This window comes from Hippoglossus hippoglossus, chromosome 20, assembly GCF_009819705.1.
Source record: "Hippoglossus hippoglossus isolate fHipHip1 chromosome 20, fHipHip1.pri, whole genome shotgun sequence".
Taxonomy (NCBI): Eukaryota; Metazoa; Chordata; class Actinopteri; order Pleuronectiformes; family Pleuronectidae; genus Hippoglossus; species Hippoglossus hippoglossus.
In genome coordinates, this window is record NC_047170.1 from 5,834,899 (window position 1) to 5,849,822 (window position 14,924).

General features: G+C 42.7%; 1 protein-coding gene across 6 annotated transcripts in view; it reads left to right on the forward strand.

Moving 5' to 3' along the window:
- adarb2 (adenosine deaminase RNA specific B2 (inactive)) overlaps positions 1-14,924 on the forward strand; it is a 183,381-nt gene that overhangs the window by 99,950 nt on the left and 68,507 nt on the right. The window lies entirely within an intron of this gene.

Here is a 14,924-nt window from a genome sequence, read left to right on the forward strand (position 1 = left end):
AGTTATCAGTGAAGAGCAACATGGATAATCTATCAATTGAAAGATTTGCGGACCTTGTTGACTCTGCTAACAGCTGTTCTGCAGTTAAATTCTGTATTTTACATCGATACAACTGATAACATGCCCAGGAGATGAGCTTTTATTCGAGCAATCAATGCCTTCTTGTTTACACTGACACGTGCATGCCCAGTGTGCATGAGTGGTCACGTGAAACCTCTTTTCAGGCGTGTTACAGACACGTTACAGAGCCAAAACGCTCATGTGGACAGAGATTGTTTTAAAAAAAAAAAAATTCAAACACAAACGTGGTTGTATGGATGTAGCCTCTAACAGGAACCAGTGTGACTTATATAACTCTATAAGAAATTTGTACATTTTCTCTTTTATTCCAGTAACTTCCCCCCCTGCACAGAGACACAGTCTCTCCTGGCTGTGCCATACAAACACCCTCCATTTCAGTCTTCACAAATTCACTCCACTGATTTACAGGAAATGACATTTCCCTACTCTACCCACTTATGTAGTTTTCAGCTTTCGCTACATAGATTCAGGCAAATTGGAAAATATCTGTAAGTTACTTAGAATAAGAGCGTGAGCGAACACAAGCCTGACGCACGATGCTGAAGCTTTTGCCTTTTTTACCATTAGAATAAATGTAAAACTGATATTTCTAAGATACAGTATTGAGTGCTCTGGAATTTGCCGGGTCCCTTTTCAGCCGGTATTACCACAGTGTCATCCTCCCCCTGCAACATTAATGTCATTCTTAAGTAGCCATGGAAAGTGCTTGTCGTCAGATAAAAGTGTTTTTCTCTCTCTCTGAAAAATAGATTTCACATTTTCACATTTCACTCTGAAGCCCCACTTTTCCAGCCTCACTTCCCCCTGTTTTTATTGCATTTTGGATCAAAATAAACCAGCAGAAGTGTGTGTGTCATCCAGTGCTTCAGGGGTATATGTGACCTGTAGGAGTCTGTTGGTGTAAACAGGGACATGAAGACCAATTAAGGACGTACCAGACTGCGGCTTAATTTCCAAGTCTGGATGCATCAACATCAAACAGTTCTTTAATTGACTTAGAATCACACCAAATGGAGAGCATAGAATGGGAAAGGGGATATTACAGGCTGTCAGATTGCATTCATCACGTTCTTCTTTCATTTATTTATTTTTTTCACTCTGGGGTTGTATGGAAATCTGAGGCCCCGAAAGAAACACACTGAGGAACCTGTGAGGAATCTGAAGTGGGGACTAATGCAGTACATGAACAGTAGAGGGAATTGGGGGGGGGGGGGGTATTGGACATTGCCACAAATGTCCAATACCTTGGACATTTGGCGGGAATATCGTGTGACCATTAACGCTCGTCGTTTCAGTTTCGATTAAACCTTTATTTTTCAGTTGGCGGGATCTTACGCACGAATATTATCAGTTCACAAATCAACAAAACACAACATTAAAACAGTAATTATATGATGATGCGTGAATATTAATACTGCATTGATCTACAGAAAATTATAAAAACGGATTTTATATCTTATAATTGTTTTTTAACTGTAGCTCTTTCTTATGTGGTATATGTGCTTTTGCTCTATATCTGTCTTCCTGTGCAGGGTGAGGGCCCGGCGGTCACGCATATATGAAGCGAATGTCTCAGGTCAAAGTTCACCAAAGATAATCTCCAGGCAAAGTCACGCTGCTATTTGCCTCGTCACAGGAAGCCAATGTTTTGACTTCCTGGCTCGCACTGGTTGGAAGTGAACAGGATGCCACAGGAACAATTGCGTATGTGTGACTAGGCCGTAAAGGTGTGAATGTTAAATACTGATGGAATAGGCTATTTCATATATACATTAAATAAAATCAGTCACTCACAGCAGAGTGGGCCTTTAGCAACATTATAACATTTTCCCGTCATCGTATTGGTTCCCTATCAGGCACATATGTTGGTGTTGACATGTTTCCGTCAGACGCACACATTCTCCACTTCCTCCCCATCTCCCGCACTGAGGTTAGAAGTTAGAGATCTGTTTTTTAAGATACAAGGACGTCAGTATCAGCAGCTATTTCCTCACTGTGAGAAAGTCAGTCCTGTCCCAGTTTTGGCTAACACAAGCATTTCTGCTCTTCTCTGATCACGGCCAGTGTGCTACTGTGACCAGATACATCCTTAAAACCTGGATTTGCTTTCAAATTTAAAAATGACACAAATTGGTTCACAGCATTTGAAATAGTAATATTTTGTATGTGAGCCTGACAGGAAAAACATTGTCAGTTTACTGTATTATCAATGTATTAACTGGACCATCGGGGCTATGTTAATCAACGAACAGTACTATATTTTTTGTGTTATATCTGTAGCCATCAAGCATATGTTTACATTTACAATTGATATAAAATTGCGATACACTCCTTTTCAATTGCCACTAGAGGAGTTTGCCTTTCTGTGTTTTTTCCCCCAGGTGCATCATGCTTGGTGTCACAAATGCAGAGCCGCTCTCCCACCTCGCTGCATTGCCAAATTAACGCATTCTCTCGGGTGTCATGTCTCCATCACTGACGATCCCTTGACCCAGGAGTGGATGTCAGTTGTCTCCATTGCCATTGCAGATGTTAGCGGGTCTTAGTGGGTTTTTTGACCAGTGGAAAAGGAGCTCAAGTGAAAATAGATCATCTCTCTTCCGGGTGATGTATCAGCTTTAAAGTGAAATACTCTCCCCCCCCCCCCCCCCCCCCCCCCCCCCCCGACAATCAGATGGCTCGTGCGAGCGAGTCCCAAGCGGCCAACCGGCCAGGCCGCCTGAAACTTATGACTAGCCATGTTCTTCAAACATCATGCCGCAACCAAAGCATGGCAGGATGACAGATCGTCCCTTCAATATATAGTGACAAACAAATTAGTGCAAAGATGCTTCTCGCTGCATACCAGATGTGTTGGGCTCTGTCGTACGGAACAGCCGATGAAAAACTGTCCACGTCCCATCTGTGCTTTGCCGCGACCATCGGTGCAGCAATTTGTGCTGAACAAAGTAGTGCAAACACCCTGCCTGATTATATGTGTCATAATGTGAGGCATAAACACACTGCTGGAGGAGATCGCACAGAGGCTCATTTGATGAGTGGAGAGCGGAGGCCGTTTAGAGCCAAGGACAGGACGTGGAGGTGATATAATGAGTGGACGCGGTGAGAGGTGATCAAACAGGAGATGGGAGGGATAAGTGAGTCGGCTTATTGAGATTTAAAGAGTGAAAAATGGGGCTAATAAAAGAGGGAAATAACAAATGTCTTTCAGGCCTCCAAACAGAAACTGTGTCATATTAGCTCTATCCACACACTCCTCTCGGCGCTTTGTCTCCCTCACACCTCCCCTCTCCTCAGAGTGTTGCTTTCCCCTCACGGCTGCTGTCCGGGCCTGAGCTGGCATCTGCAGGACTGTGACACACACACACACACACACACACACACACCAATTTGTCTCTAACCTCGCACCTACCTATTGACTTCCCCACACTCCGAGATTGGAGACCCTGAGCCGGGTCAACATCACCATCCGAGTGCCGTGTCAGCGTGCTTGTGCACTTACTGCAGAGGCAGGCAATACCGCGACACAATGTTTCCTCTGTTCTGAGTGCGACGGCACGACAGGATTCCAGCTCTAAAGCGCACACATGCAGTGGAAGCCAAGAGAGCGGTGAAAAGGCTGCACAAGTCGAACCTGAGAACGTTACGCATTCGTGCTTTGCATGGACGCAGATGACGGAGCCGTGCGGCGTCGGGCTGCACGAGCAAGCGTCACTCGCTGACAGAAAGAGGGATAAATGTGGGAGGGAGATGAGCAACAACTCAGTGAGACGCAGAGACATCCCTGACCTGCTTAGTGTCATTACACCGCGCACTTATCTCGCTCGCTCTGCCTTGTAAATACACTCGAGTGCTTGTTATCAAACGAGCGAGGCGACAAACCTCATCCAGGTTTGAGTCCTCGGCTTCCGCTGCATGCTTGTAAATGAGTCATTCTCATGGATGACAGCCTGCATTAATATTCTGTTAAGGAGGGAAGCGGGTACGCATTAAATCCACCACTTATCAGGTAGCGATCGTGATCTGTGTAGAACTTCGCGGGGAGAGAAAAAGAGGCATGCATGTTTGCGTTTAATTGCCGAAAGGTATTCGGGTGAAGGATGAAAACGGCGTCAGGGATTCATTCTGCACATTTCTATTCCTGCACCATCACCAGGCTGCACTGACATTCAACCGGGAGTAAGTTCAGTTTTAGGCTCATGTGTTTCTTTGCCTTCACTCTTCTCGTAAAGGCCTTTTCAGCTCTCTGATCTACTATTATTCAGAAACTGCAATTTTGGCACTAAAAGCTTTCGCAGTCAATCACAAAGTCGTCCAAAGGCGAGATACTCTCTATTCAAGGTGCAGGATGCACACACAAAAACGAAAAAAACGCAGTGAAAAATTTATATTTTTTGTTATGTCAAAAGAACATATTTTTTATACAGTTCAGGCATGAGATATGACATTAAAAAGCTTTTATCATGACAGCATTCTGGAGTCTTATCCCCGTGAAAGGAAGCGTGTCTCTGAGGAGGTGAGTGCTCGAGGAGATGTGCGCGGTCTTAGGCGGCGGCGTGGAGGACAAAGCGGAGCTGCTGTGTGATCAGAAGGGCCGCTGTAGCATCGCACCGTCTGCCCGGGCCTCGGTGACAATCCGCCGCCGTTACACACTCTGAGCAAGTTCCTCAGTGACACTCAACCATGGCGAGTCGGCTCTCAGGAGCAGGAGGGTGTACTCGCTGTCAAAATGGAAAAAGCAAGTGAAGAAAGACAGAGGGGTGGGGGGGGGGGGGAGTGGCATCCTACAATATGATTAAGCAATTCACTCTCCACTGGAGTTGTTCTCCACAGTGGAATACATTGTTGTATCTGTGGCCACTTCAGTTTCAGAGAGTGAAGTTGCCCTCGCTGCCTATGAATTGAAAAAATGGCTCTGCTGAATCTTATCTTTCACCGTGTTACATGGTGTTGGAGGCTGAAGTATTTGCAGAAGCAGAACACAGAAAAATGAATGAACAGATGGAAATATCTGACTTATAGCAGAGAAATGAAGAGACAGCAGTGTAGCCCACAGAGGAAAATCTGAATAATCAAAATACTCTACATGTACTCTACATGTTTTAATGTCTGGTTGTCACGTACAGTTCTGATTAAAGGTAACAATACACTCCCTGTGACTAATTTGTCTTCTATCAGATTTTGAGCTGCTTTTAGGCTCAGTTTCATTTTGTCTTGGCAACACAAGTGTAGTCAGATTAACCAGAACAACAAATGTTCTTGGCTTCTTCCACTGACGACAAAACCTGCCTTTGTTTGCGGATCGAGATTTCTTTATTGTTGAATTCTCTAAAGGAAAAGCAATACAAAGCTTCTGCTGTAACTGACTGTGTAACAACAAGGTTCATCACGCACACGGTGGAGCTTTTCTATATCGTAAATCTAGTGTAGTTCGAGGAGACTAAATCTTGACTACTTTGTGTTCAATGACATATTGGGACATACGCTGAATCACTTTCTTACAAGTTGAGAAGATTGACACCATTCTTGTGTTTTTACGCTAGATCGGTACACCTAGTTTGCTTATCTTATTTTAGCTTAGCATAAATTGGCTAGCCTGGCTCCATCCAAAGTTACCGCCTACCAACACCTCTAGAGCTCACCCATTTCCATCTTGTTTGTTTGATTGATTAAAAAGATAGTAAACAAATAATGACAGGAAGAGGCTAGCTGTTGTCTTGCTAAACTGAACTAACGTCTATGTTATCTTGTGTCGTCTCTGTATGTTTCGCGAAGTGTCTAAATGGCTAAATCATCATGGATGCTAATGTGTTGAAGTAATTACCTGACCTGAATTTCATAGACTGTGTCAAATCCTTGAAATAGTTTCTCGAAAAAGTTTGACATACTTTTTGCTCAATGCACGTTACTCAATAGCACCCTCTCCATCTGATTTTTAAGTTTTAGAGGCTGAAATGATTTGTTTCTTTCCATTTCACTTAAGTTATCATTCGAGGTTCATAATTTAGTTTGTATTTTACTGTAATTCATTGTGTTTTCGAGATTGTCCGTCTGTCCTATATATTCTTGTGGACCTGATACCTCAGGAACGACTTGGGGATTTTTTTTCAAAATGGCTGAAGCATTTATCTGAATTCAAAGATTTTGTGGTCAAATGTTGAAGTCATGGTTATATAAATGGTTATTTATTAGCTGATTATGACAAAATTCACACAACTGTCAAATATGGTCTAAAGGGTCAAAGGTCAACTTCTCTGCGACATCATAATGTTCTGTAAAGGTTATTATCATTATCATTAGTCAACACCATAACTTAGGAGCACAAGAGGAGATTGTGACCCTATTTGTCGATAAAACTAATCTTTGTGTCTGTCTTGAAACCGGTGATCATATGGATCTGCTGTGCTGCCTGGTTGGGTGTGAATCCTCCTCCTTTTAGAATGTGTTGATTCATTCACAGCTACATCCACATTGTCTGTTGTCTCAGCAACAACTTCTGTGTTTTATCACAACCAGCTTTTTTCACACAGACAAGGAATTAGACATATTTTATGTTTTCTTTAGAATAATATTAATACAGTAGACAGAAGTCAAATAATATATATATATATGTATATATATATATATATTTAAAAGCTTCTGTGAACTGTGAATTTGACTTTATGACGGAGGCATAAAACCCTGAGGCTTAAGATAAATAAGATATTTGCACACAACTTTGTGATTATGGAGAAAACCAGTGTGTCTCAAACAAACACACACACACACACACACACACACACACACACACACACACACACACACACACACACAACATGATTAATGAAAATAAATGAAAAGCGAAACCTGCCAACCTGAGTCCCCAAATGAGAACGATAAATTCGAGAGAATAAGCAGAAAGTGAGACATTTGCCTGAAGGCATCAACAGGAATACCACGTTGATGATGTAATGATGTGTATTTGCAGGCCAATCTGCACATTTCATACATTTCCATAAACTGAAAAGCCAAAAATCTACTACATTTCTCTGAAAATAAATGTATGTGATGAAGCTGATATTACGTTAAACAGCAGAGACTTTAACAAAAATACACACAACATGCAGGGTCAGTGTCCACAGCGATGACTCTGTCCTTGGCATTCATGTCCAGAAGTGCAAATGCAAAGCAGATGGCCGGGCTACTTTGTCCTCTCTGCTGCTAATCAGGTGCTAAATATCCATCAGTCTGTGCTAACACATCCCACCCCTCCTTTTCTCCCTCTGCCCTCTATTAAAGGATAACTCGACTTATTTCAGAGCATGCACACTGTAGCTAACGTGTGTAACTGCACTCACAACTTCAAGACAAACGTCAGCCACAGACAGATTAAAACATAAATGTTCAGGAGAGAAAGAGTCTTGAAGAAGGAAAAAACACATCCTGTCAGTAATTATCACCACTGAAGGTTGTCAATGTGAACCGCTGTCCCCAGCTGACACTTCGTTTTTACACAACAGTCAATATATATCGAGCCCAGCATCAGACAACTGAGTGAAATATAGACTTAAACTAAATGTATTGGTTTAATGGCATGTTTTTCCACATTATAGATACTTTTTATGAGTAAAAACAATCCGCTTTGGATGGATCTTTGTCGTCGAAGCTCGACAGTGACGTCGGAGATGATATTTAAAAGCAAAATACTTTTTACTTTTACAGTGCAGTTACAGTCTTGCACAGCTAAGTGGCTTGAAATTGGGTGCTTCTCAATTCCCTTTATTATCAGCCGCGACAGCGTGGCTGGTATTGTTTTCACATTTCACATATCGTGTGTGTCTGTGTGTGTGTTTGAATCTGTCCAGATGTCTGTGGACAGAGTTTGTCACTATACTGGCATCAAAACTCTCCCAGCTAGTCACAAAACAGGTGTGGAGTTGAGGTCAAAATGAAAGGACAGCTTGGGTGCTCCTGCAGCAGCCGTGGGCTCGGGTCCGACGTGGCTCTTCGATGAGTGTCTTCCCTCATTCTCTATCCCCATTACGCGCCTGTACTTTCCTATCAATAAAGCCTCAATGCCTCATTAATGTCTATATTATGTTTTTTGCAAAGATAAAAAGTCCACAGTCAAGAGAGCTCCTCTCCGCCACAGGAAACACTGATCCTGAAGCTCCTGAAACCCCTTGATACTTTCCTATAATTGTGATGTCGTGTTACATTACAGAGAGCAGAGTCCGATATTTCTACACACACTGGAAGTGGTTGACCAATTGCAACAGAGTGAGGCAGCTGGCCAATCAGAGCAGACTGCTTTTTTTTGGGAGGGGGGCCTTAAAGAGACAGGAGCCGAAGTGTTTGAGACAGAGACTGAAAAGAGGAGCTGCAGCATTGGACTGTATGAGAAAAGTGATGTTTTCTGGACAGTTGAGCATTCAACACAAATGTATATAACAAAAACCTGAAAATACATATAATATGTCTCCTTAAAGGTTAACTTCATAGGGATATTGCATCCTGTGTACACGTAGCATTGATTCATGAGGATGTGCACAAATCAGACCCATGATGCATGAGGCAAGCCGTCATAGGTGAACACATTACTCAAAGCATATCTCCAGCCTTAGACTTATGTATTCACATAAAGACAAAACTTCAGGTCTGTTTTACTGTAACTCTTTGCTCCGAGAACACAGGAGAGAAGTGACAGGAGTCAGGTGCACAGAAACAATGCAGCCTTTCATTTAGTGGCTCAGTGGTTTTTCGATCCGAAGGTTTGAAGGAAGACTGAGAGAAAGATGACAACAGTAGAGAGAGAGAGAGAGAGAGAGAGAGAGAGAGAGAGAGACAGCGAGAGAGAGAGGGTAAGAGTCAATGATTTCCCCCAGCGCCTGTTTCAATAGTGTCTCCCGTCGCTCATCTGACCCATTCGTTATGCTGAACCATGGGGAAATCTGATTGGGCTCATTACTCTTTCCTCAGAGCTGATATAAGAAGCAAGGAGAGAAAGAGAGAGAGAGAGACAGGGGGGGGGGGGAGAGAGAGAGAGAGACATTGTGAATGGACACCATCAGCAGACTTGTCACATCAGTGTGTGGTCGTCTGACCGAGGCTCTCCCTATCTAACCTGGCTCTCCTCTGCCTCCCTGCCTTTGTGCAGTGGAAACAAATGAATCTCTCTCTCTCTCTCTCTCTCTCTCTCTCTCTCTCTCTCTCTCTCTCTCTCTCTCTCTCTCTCCACCTCTCTCTCACCGTGTCCTGGTGCAGTGGGCGAGATAGACGTAGTGAGCTGAAACTATTGGCACCCATTGTCTCATTCAGCCCGTCTGCTGGTGAATGAGGAGGGATGGATGGCAGGTAGCGTGAAGGGCATGTGAGGTAACTGTGGTGGCACATTTGATGAACTTTGCAACAGGCAGGATTTTTCCACTCAGCTTTGAAGTGAGGATTCACGTAATGCTGATGTCATGTAAAGACATTGGGAGGATATTACTGCACGGAAGGCGGCAAATTTGGAAACGCATCGTTGATTGCAGATCTCAACCTCTTACTTTCATGCACAAAGAGGACATTCAGGTCAGAGGGATGTGCGTCTCCTGACAACACGCCACAGGATTTCTGTGTGAAAGAGCTAAGGTGGTCAAACAGTCTGGCAGACTTCCTCCATGACAGTAGCTCTGGTAACAACTGGTTGTGTCTTTAATTCCACAAGTGCTGCTTTCTTGTCAATACCTGGTGCCTACATTACCCACAATGCAACTCGGCCACTGGCAGTTTGGTCGTAGATTGTTGAGCCTGTAGGCTGCAGCAGCAACGTGGATATTTAAACATTAACCACCAAACTTGTTAAATTAGAATTCAATGTCATGTAGAATATACTTTACTTACTTTACTTTGGATACTCTGAGTGCATTGTGCTAACATACAGTGCATGACTATTACTTGTATTGGAGTATTTATTACACTGTTTTAGGTCTCATGACATATCTAACACTATGTTTGACTCATAGTCTCCTTCTGAAGGTGCTTCTCACTGTATTGATTATTAGACTGTTATTAGATTTAGTTTAATGTAGTTCGATTTTTTTTTGTCTTACAATTGTCTTGATTCCTGGATTTAGGATTTTAAGAAAGAAGATTTTGGCAAGATTCTGCAATCATTACAAATTAACTACTATTTTTCTGGCCCAATACATTCTCCTCCAGTTTTACTCTGTTGTCAAAACAAATGTAAAATGTGTATTACACTTTTAAATGTGCATGTTGTTGAAACTCCACATTGGATGTTTATGTTTGAAAAGTCTCTGTAAGGAAGAAATATATTTCCTTTCATCAACTGTTGAAAGAATATTCTTTCAATCTTTTATCTTAGATGAACTTAGCATCGAGGATCCTTCTGTAAAGCTCTACACCGTTGCCACAATAAAGCATTTATTATGAAATAAATCAGCTCTACGTGAGCTCTGTGCAGCGTATTTTAATTTACAAGGCTGAAAATATGCTGTATCTCTGTGGGAAAATCAATCACAGCGCATACTGAAATACACCAACAGAAACTGCCTCTGATGTTATACACAGCTCTGTCATAAATCAGAGCCAAGTGTGCTTGTGTCGGCGCTTCATAAACCTGTCAGAAAACGATCAGAGGTGGCATTTGGAGGATGACCTCTAAACTGCATTGCTTACCACTGCGCAGTTGATTCGGCATCAGTGTTATTGAAAACATGATATTTTCCTGCTCAATAGCTGCTTCCTGAGACATTTGAAATGAACTGGGGTCCATTGAAAGTGAGAAGAATTGTTTTTGAAATTATACAGACCTGAAGAGCTCTTCAGAGAAAAGCTCTATTGACTGGCCCGACTGTCTGTGAACTTAGTCACCTGAATAAATATCCTCTGAATACAGAATAGGAGCCAATTCAGGCTTTTGCTCAGCCCAGTGACGAGTCCAACACATCAGCAAACACTGAGGATAGTGCAGAGGATTTGTTTCCTCTTTATATCGCTGGTGTTTCAGAGATGGTGATGTCAGTTTGTATGACTGATGGTTATTTGTGGTTCCCAGAGGAATGACTCTGGGGACTGTTTCTTTTTTTTTGTGGTCAGCTTTTTTGTGACCAACCGTGCATTCAGTGTGTAACAGATACATATTTTCAGAACTAACCAGGTGGCCCAACTTCCTGGCTCACTTTCTGCCAAGCCCTTCTCCTTCTTCACCCAGTCTCGATATAAATCATCATGAAGCTGGTTGTATCATACACATTCAGCAGCAATCATTTTGTCCTTCATTTCTGATAGGTCAGGATGTCACGCTTTTCAGACATTGCGTAACGCAAATCTTTCGCTCTAGTTCAAGTCGATATTTCCACTCGAGCGGGTGAAGCTAATTCACATCTATTCACATTTTTGCATTGATTTTGTATGTAATCTCATCGCTCCAAAAATAAGTTTCGCGTTTGGTTTGAATAAGTGGTACTTTTAACCTCCTGAAGGCCTTTTTGAAAAGAACTTTCCATTGCAGCTGTATTATATAGGACCTAATAAATACATTAATAACAACTTAACAAACCACCTTTGGGTTGACTGTATATAGAGATGGACGACACGTCTCCACTTGGTCCGAATATCCAGAAATGAAGCCGGAATATTCCCAGATACAAATGCTGCCATCGAACCAAGAGTCTGGGCAGTAGAGCATCAAATAACGTTTAAAACCAAACTTACTAAAGAATGAACAGTGTAATAACAACTATTGAAAATGACAGAAACCATCTCTGAGAATAAATCAGATGAAGAAATGGTCATAATCTAAATTACTAGAATATATTCATTAAAATTAATAAGATAGAAACATGCTGGCTTCTGCTTTTGTGTTGCGACCTGTAGATCTGAATGTTCACAGCTTTGGCTTATTTTCCACACAGAATAAATTTGTTCATGCTGTAGCAGCTGGTTTTAAAACTCATGACATGTTCACGTGTATACACACTGTGTGCATGTGTTCACACCAGGCGCTGGTATCTCAGTGCCCACTGGGCCTTTTGACTTGGCAGTCGCTGACGAGTGGGTGGTTCAGACCCTTTTGGCAAAACAGGATTATCAAAGATACTTTACAGGCATTTCAGTCCCCAGTGTGAAAGCTCCGGCTCCTGCGTGTTAATTGCTGACCTCGCTGTGTAATTTCATCCTAACGTAAATGTTTGTCTTTTTTTCTCCACAAAAGAAAAAAAATGCCATTTGTGTACAAATACAAGAAAGAGTTGGAATCTGCTGCGCCAGCCGACACTTAACCGCTCCTAATTTCGCCACTTTGGTAAACACAGCAGACAGCCATGTTTTTTACTATAAATAGGCTCTAAAACAATATAGACTGATTTGAAAATGGCCTGGATAATGACCCTGTTGGCCGAGGGAGTCATGTCGGGCCAAATTGCTGCTTGTGATGGGCTTCAGTCCGCAATTAGGTCAGAATGCAAATGCCTGTATTGTGATTTTTGGCCCAATAGGACCAGTGCAGCTCCAGTCTCTGTGTTTAGAGTGAAACCATACGAGTCAGTGACTCATTGAGGCCCTCTAGTGAAGAGGGAGAGAGAACTCCAGGGGGGCAAGCTCATTGTCAACCTTTCGCCCTTATCAAAACGTCTGTATGGCGCTGTAATGTGTCGCCATTACAGGCCTTAATGCTTCTGCAGGACGGTGGAGGTTAGAGGGAGTCTTCACCTCAGCCTCACCTTCTTACCTTCCACACACCAACACAAACTCATTCCACCTCCATTTCCTCCTCTTGCTTTTTTCCTACTTCATCACCTCCCCTTACTTCTGTCCACCTCCGTTTCTTCCCCCCCCCCCCCCCTTACCTTTCTCTTCTTATTGATCATCAGCTGATGTTGGGGAAAGAGAGGGGCTGTAATTAAGGAGGCAGACTGGTCCGTCAATTCTGCTCAGCGCTGCATGGCGAGCGCCAGATCAGGCGACGGCCCTAATAGCCCTTCACACTGTAAACAGCACGCACACCTGGACAGCAGCAGACCCCAGGGAGGAACGAGAGAGAGCTGCTGTCGACAGGTTAGCGCTGATGAAGAGAGGAAGTTTTCCACCACACGTGTTGGGTCCGTGAGGAGGATTTACAATGTCTGAATGAAGAGGAGCCAGACAAAGGATTACAGTGAAATACCTTTACATGTCAAATATCTTACCATGTATGCTTTCATTTGTATTGTAATTCAATTAAAAACAAATCATATCACAAGTAAACAGTTAAATAATGAGTCTAAACGATGTCAATAGTTTTCATGAGGAGGTTTTCTCTTACGAAGGAAATTGGCGAGCTGTCTTGACGTGTTATTCATAAGCAGACAGTCTGTTGTGTAACACAGTGAAGCCTTTACCACTTAAATATGAAACAGAAATTGACTAATGTTAACCACACAGCTAAGACTACTATTATCTAAAGTTATAAGGGCACTCAGTAGGTTGCATATCTCTGCCAGGGCCCAACAGCCCCCTCACAAAACCATATTTACATTCACTAGGTCCAGATTTTTGTTTGCATAGAAATCAGTCACCGAAATATGTCCGATTTTGTTGTCATCAAGATCCATGAATTATTCTCTGAGAAATCTATGAAAATGTAAAAAATGCCCCCCCCTCACGATGTTAATGGGAGTGAAAAAAAAATTATCTGATCTGGCTCCGCACCAAAATTAGATGGATTCTTCCCTGACCCTTTCTCGGACCTTCCTTGTCCAGAAGTTTTTGCGTAATCTCTCAAACAATTGACAGGGATGAAAACATAACCTGCATTGTCAGAGATAATGAATACTCTGTCCAGCATATCATCTTCATCATCGTCATCATGTCTGCCAATTTGCTAAGACCCTTCTTTTACAATCCGTCACTTCATTGGCAGATAACCTATAGATTACACTCGATAGCTACTTTCCTCAGGGTCTTGATGCAGCTCTCTGTCCAGTATCATCATCAGTTATAACACCTGACAGGGAAGCATCACCAGCTGGAGAATAAAACAATCTCTCATCTCACATGTATTTGTTAAGGACAACTTTACTTAAGAAATGATTCTAACAGAAAGACTTGAAGCTGTTCTGATATGTGAGATGACTCTTTTTACTCCTAAGTACCATTTTTGTGAATGAAACTTGTCGACAAATGAAGCGGAACAGACGGCCTTAGGGGGACATTCTAGGGTCACTCATGATTTTGACTACGCTGTTAAGAGTGAATCGGAAGTGGAGCATTAGTTTACATGTAACATAAAACCAATTCTAGCTTTTCATGGATGTGCTGTTAGAATGGGTGACGCAGGGTGAAGGAGATATACTGGGATGCTGTGGGAGACATCTTCAGACTGGGGGGTGACAATGGCTCATGTTACTCTGTAACTCTGTAAACTCTTCTGCGTAAGACATCAGCTGCTGCCTGAGTTCTCCTTTCGCCAGCTTCCAGGAAACTTCCATTACAAGGATGACAATATGAGTTCACTTTATGTTTTATATTTTGATCTTCCATATGCAGAAGGATCCAGGGTGTGTGTGTGTTTGTGTGTGTGTGTGTGTGTGTGTGTGTGTGTGTGTGTGTGTGTGTGTGTGTGTGTGTGTGTGTGTGTGTGTGTGTGTGTGTGTGCGTGTAGGTGTGTGTCAGTAGGTGTGTGTTTGCTGCCCTGTGTGGGGCGTGTATGATTTATGTGCGGGTGACAGGAGCAGCCTTGTGTGCATACTCCTGCTCACTTAAGCTCCGTCTCTGTCTCCGTGTTGGGCCGACGCTGATCTGCGGCTTTTGATCGATAAAACTATCAGAACATCTCCGCCGCTGCCCTCCTGTTGACTCTGCGTGTCTCTTGTCTCTCC